The sequence below is a fragment of the Ranitomeya imitator genome, chromosome 5 (genome assembly GCF_032444005.1).
Source record: "Ranitomeya imitator isolate aRanImi1 chromosome 5, aRanImi1.pri, whole genome shotgun sequence".
NCBI classification, from domain to species: Eukaryota; Metazoa; Chordata; class Amphibia; order Anura; family Dendrobatidae; genus Ranitomeya; species Ranitomeya imitator.
Genome location: NC_091286.1, coordinates 585,554,678 through 585,567,124, shown reverse-complemented (window position 1 = coordinate 585,567,124; position 12,447 = coordinate 585,554,678).

The window sequence follows — 12,447 nt, the reverse complement described above, 5'->3', positions numbered from 1 at the left end:
CACACTGTTACAGCCTGGAGGGTGAAAATCTGCATAAAAGTGATGATCTGGTCAAAATACTCCCCTAATATTTGTGCCCAGAGTGTGCAGTCGCCTTTAGTCCCTGCATTTCTATCCACTGCAACAAAAGGTTGATCTTATACAGAATAAAAGGAGTCGCTCATTTCCATGGTAGGTGCCAAAAACTCCACAATGGCTTTGATTCACTCTTGGAAAAATCTTAGTGGTACGATTCTCCCATTCACGATCCTTACATGACATGACTAACTGATCACATGCATCCTTCTGGTCTACATTGATTGATCGTATAGATGGTCATACACATTAGTCAAAAGTTTCAACCATAATCGGCGTTTAGCAGGTGGAAAAAAGTTGTTCTAGCCGCCTGTAACATACCGACATCTTCTAGGTGTTACTGATGTTTCTGTTTATTGCCCCATAGTCAGAAGCAAGATCTTTTGTTCTCATGAATGATCTTTCTTCGAATGGACATTCTCAGTCCTTCTCCTGGTGTCATTGATCATGTATGACCAGGTTAAACAACTGTAATGGCCAAAATGGACGAAAATATATATCTACCATGTTTTTCCAAAACTAAGACAGGGTTTTGTGGGATTTTTTTTTTTGCTCCAAAAGATGCGTTGAGGCTAAGGCTAGGGTCCCATTGCGTTATGTGACCGTGTTTAACGGACTACGTTACACCGCGGCATAACGTAGTCCGTTAATGCCGCCATAGCCTGTAATGGCGAACGCATCGCTAGCGCACGCCCACATTGGGCGTGCGCTAGCGATGTGCCGTCATTTGAGTGACGGACTGCGAACGCTGCTTGCAGCGTTCGCGGTCCGTTCCTCGCTAGCGCAGATTGGGGTACTGCGCTAGCGGGATCGGCTAACGCGATCCCTTTTGAGACATTGCGTTAGCGCAGTCCATAGCACTATGCGCTAAACGGACTGCCCTAATGCAATGTGACCCTGGCCTAATTTTCAGGGGATGTCTTATTTTTTACCCATGAACAGCAATCCACATTTATTCTTGACCAAAAACTGAATGTTTATGCCAAATATAATCATGTCCTCACATTCTGAAAGATTAACATAACTCTACAAACACTAAGTTCCATCATTTCATTTCTTGAGATCCTCTTTCCCTGTACAACAGTCTACTGTTTGCACAGGCTGATGAAGAACGATGGGGTTAGAACGATCACTAATAGATCAGTCTGTTCACATAACTATCAAGTTATCGGCAGCACATCTCCTGTTTACTTTGGGCGATGTGCTAACTAGAACAATGACCCTGATCCAGTTAGCCTGACGTTGTGCAGCAGAGTCTGAATGAACAGGCCTGCTGGAGTAAGATGCACATAATTCATTAAAAGGCGCTCACCACTTGATAAATTGGGAATCTTGCAAGTGCTGGCAGAAATGTATATACATCCATATGTACACACACACTGCACATACACATGTATGTACACACACACAGCGCATACACGTGTATGTACACACAGCGCATACACGTGTATGTACACACAGCGCATACACGTGTATGTACACACACATGTATGTACACACACGTATGTACACACACACATGTATGTACACACGCACACTGCGCATACACGTGTATGTACACACTGCGCACACACGTATGTACGCACGCACACTGCGCACACACACACGAATGTACGCACGCACACTGCGCACAAACACGTATGTACGCACGCACACTGCGCACACACACGTATGTACGCACACACACGTATGCGCACACTGCGCACAAACACGTATGTACGCCCGCACACTGCGCGCACACACACACGTATGTATGCACGCACACTGCGCACACATGTACAGTACAGACCAAAAGTTTGGACACACCTCATTTAAAGATTTTTCTGTATTTTCATGACTGAAAATTGTGCATTCACACTGAAGGCATCAAAACTATGAATTAGCACATGTGGAATTATATACTTAACAAAAAAGTGTGAAACAACTGAAATTATGTCTTATATTCTAGGTTCTTCAAAGTAGCCACCTTTTGCTTTGATGACTGCTTTGCACACTCTTGGCATTCTCTTGATGAGCTTCAAGAGGTTAGTCACCGGGAACGGCACTTGGGAGCGGAGCGTGCGGCTCCATGTGTTGCTATGCGGCCGCACGCTCCGCACTGGAGTGCCGGCGCCAGAGCTTGGTTTTCACATGCGCGACACGGACGTGGGGGGGGCCTAAGAAAATGAGGACCCTGGGCAATTGCCCAGTTTCGACTCCCCCCTAGTGCTGGCTTGGACTGTGACTAGGGCTTATTTTTGGAGTAGGTCTTAAATTTCAAGCATACTCCAAAAATTCTGTAAGATCATTGGAGTAGTTCTTATTTTTGGGAAACATGGTAATTGTCCAGCCTTCAGCCCACGGTTGTGTAATGTTTATGATAACCTAATAATGAAGGCAAATACCAGTGCTTCTGTCTATATATCACAATCTAAAAAGCATAGCTGATCGGTGAGATATAGTGAGACTTTTGCAGAAATCTAATATCCGTTTAAAGGGAGATCAGGTTCATGCTGCCCGAACCACAACCATCGTGACTCGCACAGTGGCTATGTGATTGCAGCCAGGTATGTTTTACTGTGGAACGCTGCGGCGTTTCAGTACATATACTTTGAAAAGCTGCCGGAGACTGTGAATCTTGGATCACTGGTCAGAGACTGGTCCCCAGCAACATTTCCAGACCAGTTGGCTGAGTAAGTCTCTCCCTATATGTGAACATATGGAGAGACCTGTCAATCAAAGGCTATCGGGGCTGAGACAACCAGGAACGGGACCTGCCTTGGACTAGTTAGCTGAGAGACCCAGTCCCCAGCCGGCTTTTCAAAGTATGCTTGTTCTGAAAGATGGTGTCTGATTCATGTAACCCACGTTTTGGTCAACCTGAATCTGATGACTGGTTCCTTCTAATGATTTATTGACTACACTGAATTGCTTCCGTTACTTTGGTACTTCTTACCTCTACCATTCCCCCTCTCACCTTTTAAGATCATGGTGACAGTAAAGTGTTTACAGTTAACTTGAAAGAACATAATTTAATGGGGGATCTCCAGAAAACCTTTCCCTCAAAACCGTGAGCAGGTCCCATTTGTGGCCAAGTTACTAATGCTGACACAATAGCCCATGAACAAAAGTGCCGCTGCTTTTCAAAAAGTAGAAACCATGTGACACTGCAATTTCTAAGTCCAAGGAACTTTTTGAATAAGGCTGTGTTGGGGGGTCTTTGCCCCTGAATTATCACTTCTGGAACATTGACATTTGCATGGTACAAGACACAACTGTGTAGGTTCTATGCGTGAATCCGCATCGCAGAAATTTCTACACTTGTCTGAGTAGAACTTGCAGAAATCTAGAGACGTGCCACTAAATACGGTACTTGCATCTAGTCTCCGAAATTTCCAAAACCTATCTGCCGCACATAAATCCATCCTCGGGGACGGCTCACGTCTCCATATTACGTGGCTATATAAATGTAGTCCGCATCACGGCGCTAACTACGACCATAAATTATTTAGATTTAAAAAAAAAAATGTCCGTAATACGGTCATGTGAATTAGCACAAACACAAAACTTCTAGGTTGCTACCGCTGCAGCCTCCACATAAGGCCCAGTACACACCGTGCAGTATCACACAGGTTTTCAGCATATTGGCCAGAGCTAAGGATGAATGTATGGGATATACAAAGCTGCCTTTTTATACTCCCAATGTTATCACCATGCCTTGTTAGGGTGTCAGAACTGTACTATGTGAATAAGGCTTACATACTACTAAATCCCCTTTTGTCATCGACATTACCTTTTGATGTACCGTAGTTTCTGCCATTTGTAGGGTTATCCGCCATTATAGTTCGCACAGTCTTCTAATTAAATGACAAAGAATTATCCAAATATATTTTTTTAATATGTTGTGAAATAAAAAAAATATATTTAAATATGCTGTCGATCTCTTTCATGGTTTGATTTTGTTTCCACAAAAACAAAAAAAAATGGGAAAAAAACAGGACTGTGCACTATAGGAATCAATAGGAAGCTTAATCACAGAGTATTTGATGTGGATTATTGATTACAGAATATCCTCCAAAATGTACAAAAAAAATTCCATGTGAACATAGCCTTAGGCCAGGGCTGTATTTTTTTTTTTTTTGGTGAGACGATATGATTCCTGCTTTATGTTGCTACATCTTCCTGTGATGTCACATTATGACATTAATAACATGTGTTTTGAAATGTGTAAGATTCTCTCGCAAGTCACACATGACTCGCTTGCCATAGGTTTCAATGCAACTTATCTTAGTTTTTTCTGCTTTTTTTTTTTTTTTTTTTTTTAAATATTTGTCTCCTGTATATTTTTGTCCTCTGATGTCATCTGTTTCCTGTTTATATATATATATATATATATGTGTGTATATATATGTGTGTGTGTATATATATATATATATATATATATATATATATATATATATATATATATATATATAATATTACATATATACACACAGCAAAACAGAAATATCAGAGCTCTTAAATATTCGTGTGATGAATGTTTTTGGTCGACTTGTCTGGGAATTGCTGCTGTTTAACACATGTTGCTATGAAGCCCCTACCTTAGAGAATATTATGCTATGGCCATTTGCTCCACTTTCCTCTTGTACCAGTTTTTAGAACTTATCCACAGTTTTATTTGTGTAGTGTTTAGCCACTAAAAAAAATCAAAGCAAATAATAGTTAAAAAAAAAAAAGGACCACAGAAAAGTCTGCACTGAACCTTGATACACATATCCTAAGGGCTCCACCCTGATCTCCTCTCACGAGAGCCCTGGTCCATGTGCTGGGTCACTTCACCAGATGGCAGGAGCACAGTGCTTCACCACCAGAATTTTGCTTTCAGCATAACCTAGTGTTAAAGGGAATCTGTCAGTAGGATCATCCCTCCTAAGCCATCTATATGGACATGTAGGTCATAAGAAGCTGAATAAAGTCATACCTTGAGATCTGTGATCCCGATGTCTTATTCCAGAGAAATCCATGTTTTTCTTATAAGTAAATGAGCCGTTAATATCTATAGACTGGACATAGATCTCCCTGAGAACCTGTCCCTGAGCTTCCTGTACGATATCTGAAATTCTGGAGAAATATATTTTTTATGAAGAGATGTGACACTTCAAGAACGAAGAAACGCGAAGTGCGCATAGAGATAAAATACCTGTTCCTGAAAAGGAAGTCGCTGAAGGAGAATCGTGGTGGCATCATGTAGACTGTGACCCTCATAGGCAAGATCCTCTCCTCTACCAATCGATGAGTTGTGTTGTTCAAGACTATTGTTCTTGTTTTACTATGTATAGCCCTTTTCACATGTAAAGCGCCATACTAATGACGTAGAGATGTGGCAGAGGTCCATTGCGAAGCTACATCGTACAAAGACTATAAAGAATGGCTTTCTGCTCTATCCCAGAAGAAATCTACAAACGTGTTCACACTCTGGCCATAGAAAACTACCACCTACTGCCGAAACAAAAGACATCTCAATATGTGATGTTTAACCCATTCAGTGAAGATGAAATAGGACAGGGCTCAATGAGAACCAGGAATGTTGCATCGAGGGAGAATCTGTTCTGCTCATCGGCTGCCATAGACGATGACCCAAAAAACTTTCTGCTTCCAAATTGTTAAATCTGATTGAGCATCTGTGGGATGTGCAGGAAAAGGAAGGTCAATCCATGGAGGCCACTGCTTTCAGGACTAAATGAGCAGCTGCCAAGATCTTGGTGCCATTCATTACAGGACACTTCCAGAGGTGGAGTCCATGCCATGATGGCTCAGTGTAGATTAATGTTCTGGCTAATTAGGGGAAATTTCTTAAGTATGGTTTCAGTTGGATTACGCTGTGCTTCTACTGAACTGAACATTGGCCACGGTTAGGATTCTATATAAAAAGACGGCCATTGTACAACTGTCTGATTCCGGTATGTAGCAACATTCACATGATCACATTTTTGATCTGTGAATAACGTTCGTCTCCTTTAAGGAGCGTGGAAAGCTGTGGTTTACTGGTGATTTTTACAAATTGTTCCACAGTATTATTCCCCAAAGTCTGTGCAGTGTTTCCACCAGGAATGTGATCAAAACATCTAATAGATTGAAATAATCGATCTTTTGTTGTCGGCCTCCCATCCTGATGAAGACAACAGGGATTTGTGGTATTTTTCTTTAGATCTTCAGATGGTTGTTTGGAAGTCTCACTGTCCACCAAATTCACAACTTTCCTTCTCCGTCTGTTAGAGGTGATGATTAGTGCGAAGAAAATGTCCTCTTCAGAGAGACATCCACTTGTTTAGATGTTTGTACGTGATCCTACCGCTTCTTAGTGCTGAGACTGTCTAGTTTTTCTAAAGGCTCCTTATATATTGTACACATTGCCAAGTACCAATATTCATAAATCTTCTGTTCATTAATTATTATAACTGTATATGGCAAAATATCAAAAAGCATCAGAAATGTAATAACCTGCCACTCATTGACCCAGATGTAAACGGAAATATAAATAGATATTAGAAGTGGAATATTTATATAATTTGTAACCTTCCTGGCTTTCATCATAACTCAATGTCAATGCTACATTTTACCTTAAGATCAAGCCGCTGTATTCTCTCAGAGCTGGGCAACATTCACACATCTATGACAACACGAATATTCAAGAAGTACATAAATATTCACTTTGGCTAGAGACATATTAAAGGGAACCTGTCACCTGAATTTGGCGGGACCAGTTTTGGGTCATATGGGCGGAGTTTTCAGGTGTTTGATTCACCCTTTCCTTACCCGCTGGCTGCATGCTGGCCGGAATATTGGATTGAAGTTCATTCTCTGTCCTCCGTAGTACACGCCTGCGCAAAGCAAGATTACCTTGCACAGGCGTGTACTACGGAGGACAGAGAATGAACTTCAATCCAATATTGCGGCCAGCATGCAGCCAGCGGGTAAGGAAAGGGTGAATCAAACACCTGAAAACTCCGCCCATATGACCCAAAACTGGTCCCGCCAAATTCAGGTGACAGGTTCCCTTTAATATCCGTCTCTCCATCAGTTCATGGAAAAGAGGAGGCAGCAGGTTACTCCAATATTAACTGCTTTACCCCTGAGGAGGGTCTTATGCACGTTAATAGCCGGGCAAATTTTTACAATTCTGACCACCGTCACTTTAGGTAATAACTCTGGAATGCATCCCGGGGATTCTGAGATTTTTTTTTGTGACATATTGTACTTCATGATAAAAATTTCTTCGGTATGACTTGTATTTATTTGTGGAAAAAACGGAAGTTTGACGAAAATGTGGAAAATTTTGCAACTTTCCAACTTTGAATTTTCATACCCTTAAATCACAGAGATCTGTTACACAAAATACTTAATAAGTAACATTTCCATTTTTCACATGTCTACTTTACATCAGCACAATTTTGGAACCACAATTTTTTTTTTTAAGTTATAAGGGATAAAATTTGACCAGCGATTTTTCATTTTTCCAGCAAAATGTACAAAAAAACATTTTTTTTTTAGGGACCACATCACATTTTACGTCATTTTGAGGGGCCTATATGATAGAAGATACCCAAAGTTGACACCAGTCAAGGTGCTCAAAACGACATTTAAGAAGTTTATTAACCCTTTAGGTGCTTCACAGGTTTTTAAAAAAGTTTACTTTTTTCACAAAAAAATTGACTTCAGATCCAATTTTTTTTTTTATTTTGACAAGTGTAACAGGAAAAAACGGCCCACAAAATTTTTTGTGTAATTTCTCCTCAGCATGCTGATACCCCATATGAGGCTGAAAACTACTGTTTGGGCGCACGGCAGGGCTCGGAAGGGAAGGGGCGCCGTTTGACTTTTTGAATGTGAAATTTCCTAGAATCATTAGCAGATGTCATGTCCAGTTTGGAGAGCCCCTGATGAGCCTAAACAGTGGAAACCCCCCCCCACAAGCGACCCCATTTTGGAAATTAGACCCCTCAAGGAATGTATTTAGATGCATGGTGAGCACCTTGAACCCCCAGGTGCTTTTACAGAAGTTTATAACATTGAGACGTGAAGCTAAAAATAAAAAAAATCACTTTTTCCCCTGCAAAAATGTTTTGGCCAGAAATTTTGCATTTTCATAAGAGTAACAGGAGAAATTGCACCATACAGTTTGTTGTGCAAATTCTCCTGAGTACACTGCTACTACTTTTGAGGCACAGTGCAAAGCTCAGAAGGGAAGAGATGCCATATTGGAGTTCAGATTTTGCTGGAATGGTTTGAGGGTCACATTGGCAGAGCCCCTGAGGTGACAACAACAGAAACCCCCAATATGTGAACTTATTTTACAAACTACACTCCCCAATGAATTCATCTAGGGGTGCAGTCACAGAATTTTACACCACTGAGTGGTGAAGAAAGAATATATTACATTTTTACCACTAAAATGTTATTTTAGCCCCAAGTTTTAATTTTTCTAAGGGCTAATAGGATTTTTTTTTTACAACAAACTTAGTTTAATTTTTTCCTGAGTGCACCAATACCCTACATGTAATCGGGAAATATTTTTGAGGCACAGTGCAAAGCTCAGAAGGCAAGGAGGGCCTGTTAGAGCCCATGAGGTGCCAAAACAGCAGAATCCCCCTAAGTGACTCCATTTTACAGACTACACCTCTCAATGAATTCATCTAGGGGTGCAGTGATCGTATTGACACCACGGGTGTATCACAGAATTTTATACCATTGGGCAGTGAAGACAAAATAACTACATTTTTACAACCAAAATTTTGTTTTAGACCCAGATTTTACATTTTCACACAAGAAGTGGGTAAAAATGGCACCAAAATTTTCCCACAATTTCTACTGAACGTGGCAATACCCCATATGTGCCTGTACAGTACTTCTTAGTCATACGGAGAGACTCGGAAGCAACAGAGCGCTATTTGCCTCCTGGAGCGCAGATTTTCTTAGAACAGTTAGCGGACTCCATATACAGAGCCCCTAATTGCTAGAAGAGCAGAATCCTCCCTCCAGTGACCCCATTTTGGAAACAATACCCCTAGGGGCGATTGAATCCATGGTTATTTTCCAGAAACAAGCAGCAATGAATGTTGCCAAGTGAAAATGGCAAACTGCCATTGTAATGACCAGTACGCTGTAGTGACCAGTACGTTGCAGTCACCAGTATGTTATGCCCAGCCCGTGCTTCAGGAGGCATCCACCCATAAGTTAGGCAGGCTCTCATTGCTTCAGAAATGCCAAACGTAGATGCAATATGTGGTTTAGGTACACAGTGGGACTCAGAAGGGTGGAGACATTTGGATTTGAGTGTGGAGAGTTTGCTGAATTTCTTTTGTCGCGTGAGAACCCATTTTGCTTTTCCAGAGCCTTTTTACTACCAGTAACGTGGAAGCTCCCTATATTTCCGTTAACAGATGACAAACCTGAGTGGGGACTTGCTTTTTTTGTGGATTGAGTTGAAACTTTTATTGGGAACATTTTACATAACATTTATCCGGCACTCTGCCCTGACCACTTACTTTGGGGCTTCAATCTAAATCTCCGAGTGACGCGATTCAGATGAAACCCCTGAGGGATCCATTCACTATAATGAGGCAGCAGAGTTACTCTGGACTCCATCTGGCCTCTGCTCAGCGATGTCCTTTTCAGAAGTGTGGAAAACTGTGGCCGACAGCACTTTTATGCAATCCTAAAAAGATGTACACCACAGGATCACAGGTCAGACGGCGTCCACAGTGCTCCATCTGCCTCATTATAGGGAATCTTCCACCAGAGGTAACGTCTGAGTCACGTATTTCAGAGATTTACATGAAAACTCCAGTGTATGTGCTCAATGCAGAGCGCAGGATAAATGTGCTCCGAGCCTTACTGTGATCTTTGGGAGGCAGAATGAAAAAATCAACAGCATGTGAAAAATTGGTTTAATTTATTTTTTTATGCAGTTCCTCGTGCGATATAAGCGATTAGGCAACTTTATTCTTCGAATTGGTGTGATTTACAGCAATACCAGATTTATATCGGGTTTTTATGTTCGGTTGCTGTCACTCATTACAAGACGCTTTTTATTGCAAAAAATAGTTTTTGCATCACCATATTTTGAGAGTCATAATTTTTGCATATTTTGACCCACAGAGTCATGTGAGGGCTTGTTTTTTTGCTGGACGAGTTGACATTTTTATTGGTACCATGTTTGGGCACATGACCTCTTTTGATCGCCTTCTATTCCGATTTGTGGGAGGCAGAATGAAAAAACCAAGTAATTCAGGAATTTTTTGGGGGTGGTGGGAGGGGGGAGATTTATGCTGTTCCGTGTGGTAAAATTGGTAACACTGTTTTATTCTTCAGGTCAGTACAATTACATCGATACCTCATTTATATCTTTTTTTATGTTTTGGCTCTTTTACACAATACTATTTTATAGACAAAATAATTATTTTTGGATCACTTTATTCTGAGAGCTATAACTTTTTTTTATTGTTCTGCTCATGGAGCTGTATGGGGGCTTGTTATTCGCGGGACAAGATGATGTTTTAGGGCGGGACCATGTTTATTTATATCCGTCTTTTTTATCGCGTTTTATTCCACCTTTTGTTCGGCAGTATGATGCATTGTCTTTTTCCTTGTTTTTTATTTTTTATGTTGTTCACTATAGGGGTTAACTAGTGGGACAGTTTTATAGGTCGGGACGTTGCAGACGTGGCGATACCAAATATGTGTACTTTTATTGTTTATACATTTTATTTTCATTCAAATATTTATAAATACAAAATATATATATATATATATATATATATATATATATATGTATATATAATTCTTACAATTATTTAAACACTTTGGTTATTTTTTTTTTTTACTTTTTTACTTAGTTCCACTATGGGACTATCATTTTTTGCAGGTTGATCGCTTGTACAGCATGGGGATGGAGCATCATCCCCATGCTGTATAAGCTCAGCCCTGTACACTGACAGAGAAACTTGCAAGTTTCCTAGCTCTGGTGACCCGGATGTCATCATGACGACATCGGGTCACGCCACGGGGTTTCCGATCCAAAGGCAGAGGGGCTTTCAGCCCTCTGCCGGCTCCCGGAATGCTGCGATCTCATTCAATTGCAGCATATCAGAAGTTAAAGTGCCGGGAGCGGTGTGTGACAGAGGGCGAAATGTGCACTTCGGGGCAGAGGGACCGGTGTGTTTAATCTTCTTAACACTGCATATAACTTCAGGTAACAAACTCCAGCAGTATTATGTTATTGCTATTATGACATTCCATACCTTAACGTTCGTCATGCTGCCTTTATACGTTAAGTGCAATAAAATTGATGCATAGGGGTTTGTACAATGAATAATATTTGGTTGCAAATTATTCATGCAGAATTGTTATCTATTATGCACTACATGAATCTATAATTAATTAGTATCTGAGCACTTTTGCACTTTACTTTGATTCTCAAAGTTATTTTTTTCATGTACCCTTAGCACTTTATATTTATCTCATATGGCATGACATCAAAAGACATGACCCAATTACTATTCGAATAGACATTCTTAAGGTTCAGTGAAATAAGAATTATTCAGCATGTTGTATTGATTTTTTACCTTTCATTTTTTAAGCACTTTGAACCTAGAATTATTTTGATGTAATCACTAGAGTTGAGCGACTTTTACTTTTTTTCGGATCTAGTCGGGTTCCGCGAAACTCGACTTTGTCAAAAGTCGGGTGAAATCGGCCGATTATTGCAAAAAGTCGGGGGCCGACTGAAACACGAAACCCAATGCAAGTCAATGGGGAATCAAAGTTGGCAGTGAGTGGAGGACAGGAAAACAACTACAGTGCCCATTTTAATGCCAAAAACATCAATTCTTATTACTTAAGCTTGTCAATCTTAATTTACTTTATAATAATAGTTAGGCATTGAAAACTGGGGGTCATTTGGCTAAAGTTGTGGGAGGGTAGGGCTGGCTCAAGATTTTCGTGGGCCCAGGAAACGCAGAATACGTCACGGCGGTGGAGCAGGGAGAGGTAAGTAAGCAGGGGGGGCCCACTAGTTGGCACTGGCACAGGGGCCCTCATAGTACAGTGGTGTGTTTGATGGCGGGTGGCGCCTCCCACTGCCAGAGACACTTTTGCGTACTATGAGGGGCCCTGTGCCAGTGCCAACGAGTATGCCCCCCCACCCGATGAAGGAACCTGCACTTTCATCTGCACCTTCCTCTTTGTCCCCGTGTAAGGTGGTATAGTATGCGGGAAGGGGAACCTGACTTTCAGCAGGGTCAGATTCTGGCTGTGTAGAGTGCAAGGGGAATGTAGTGGTCTGGGTCAATATACCAGCAGACTCATCTATCACTGGCTGGGCAATGGGCAGGA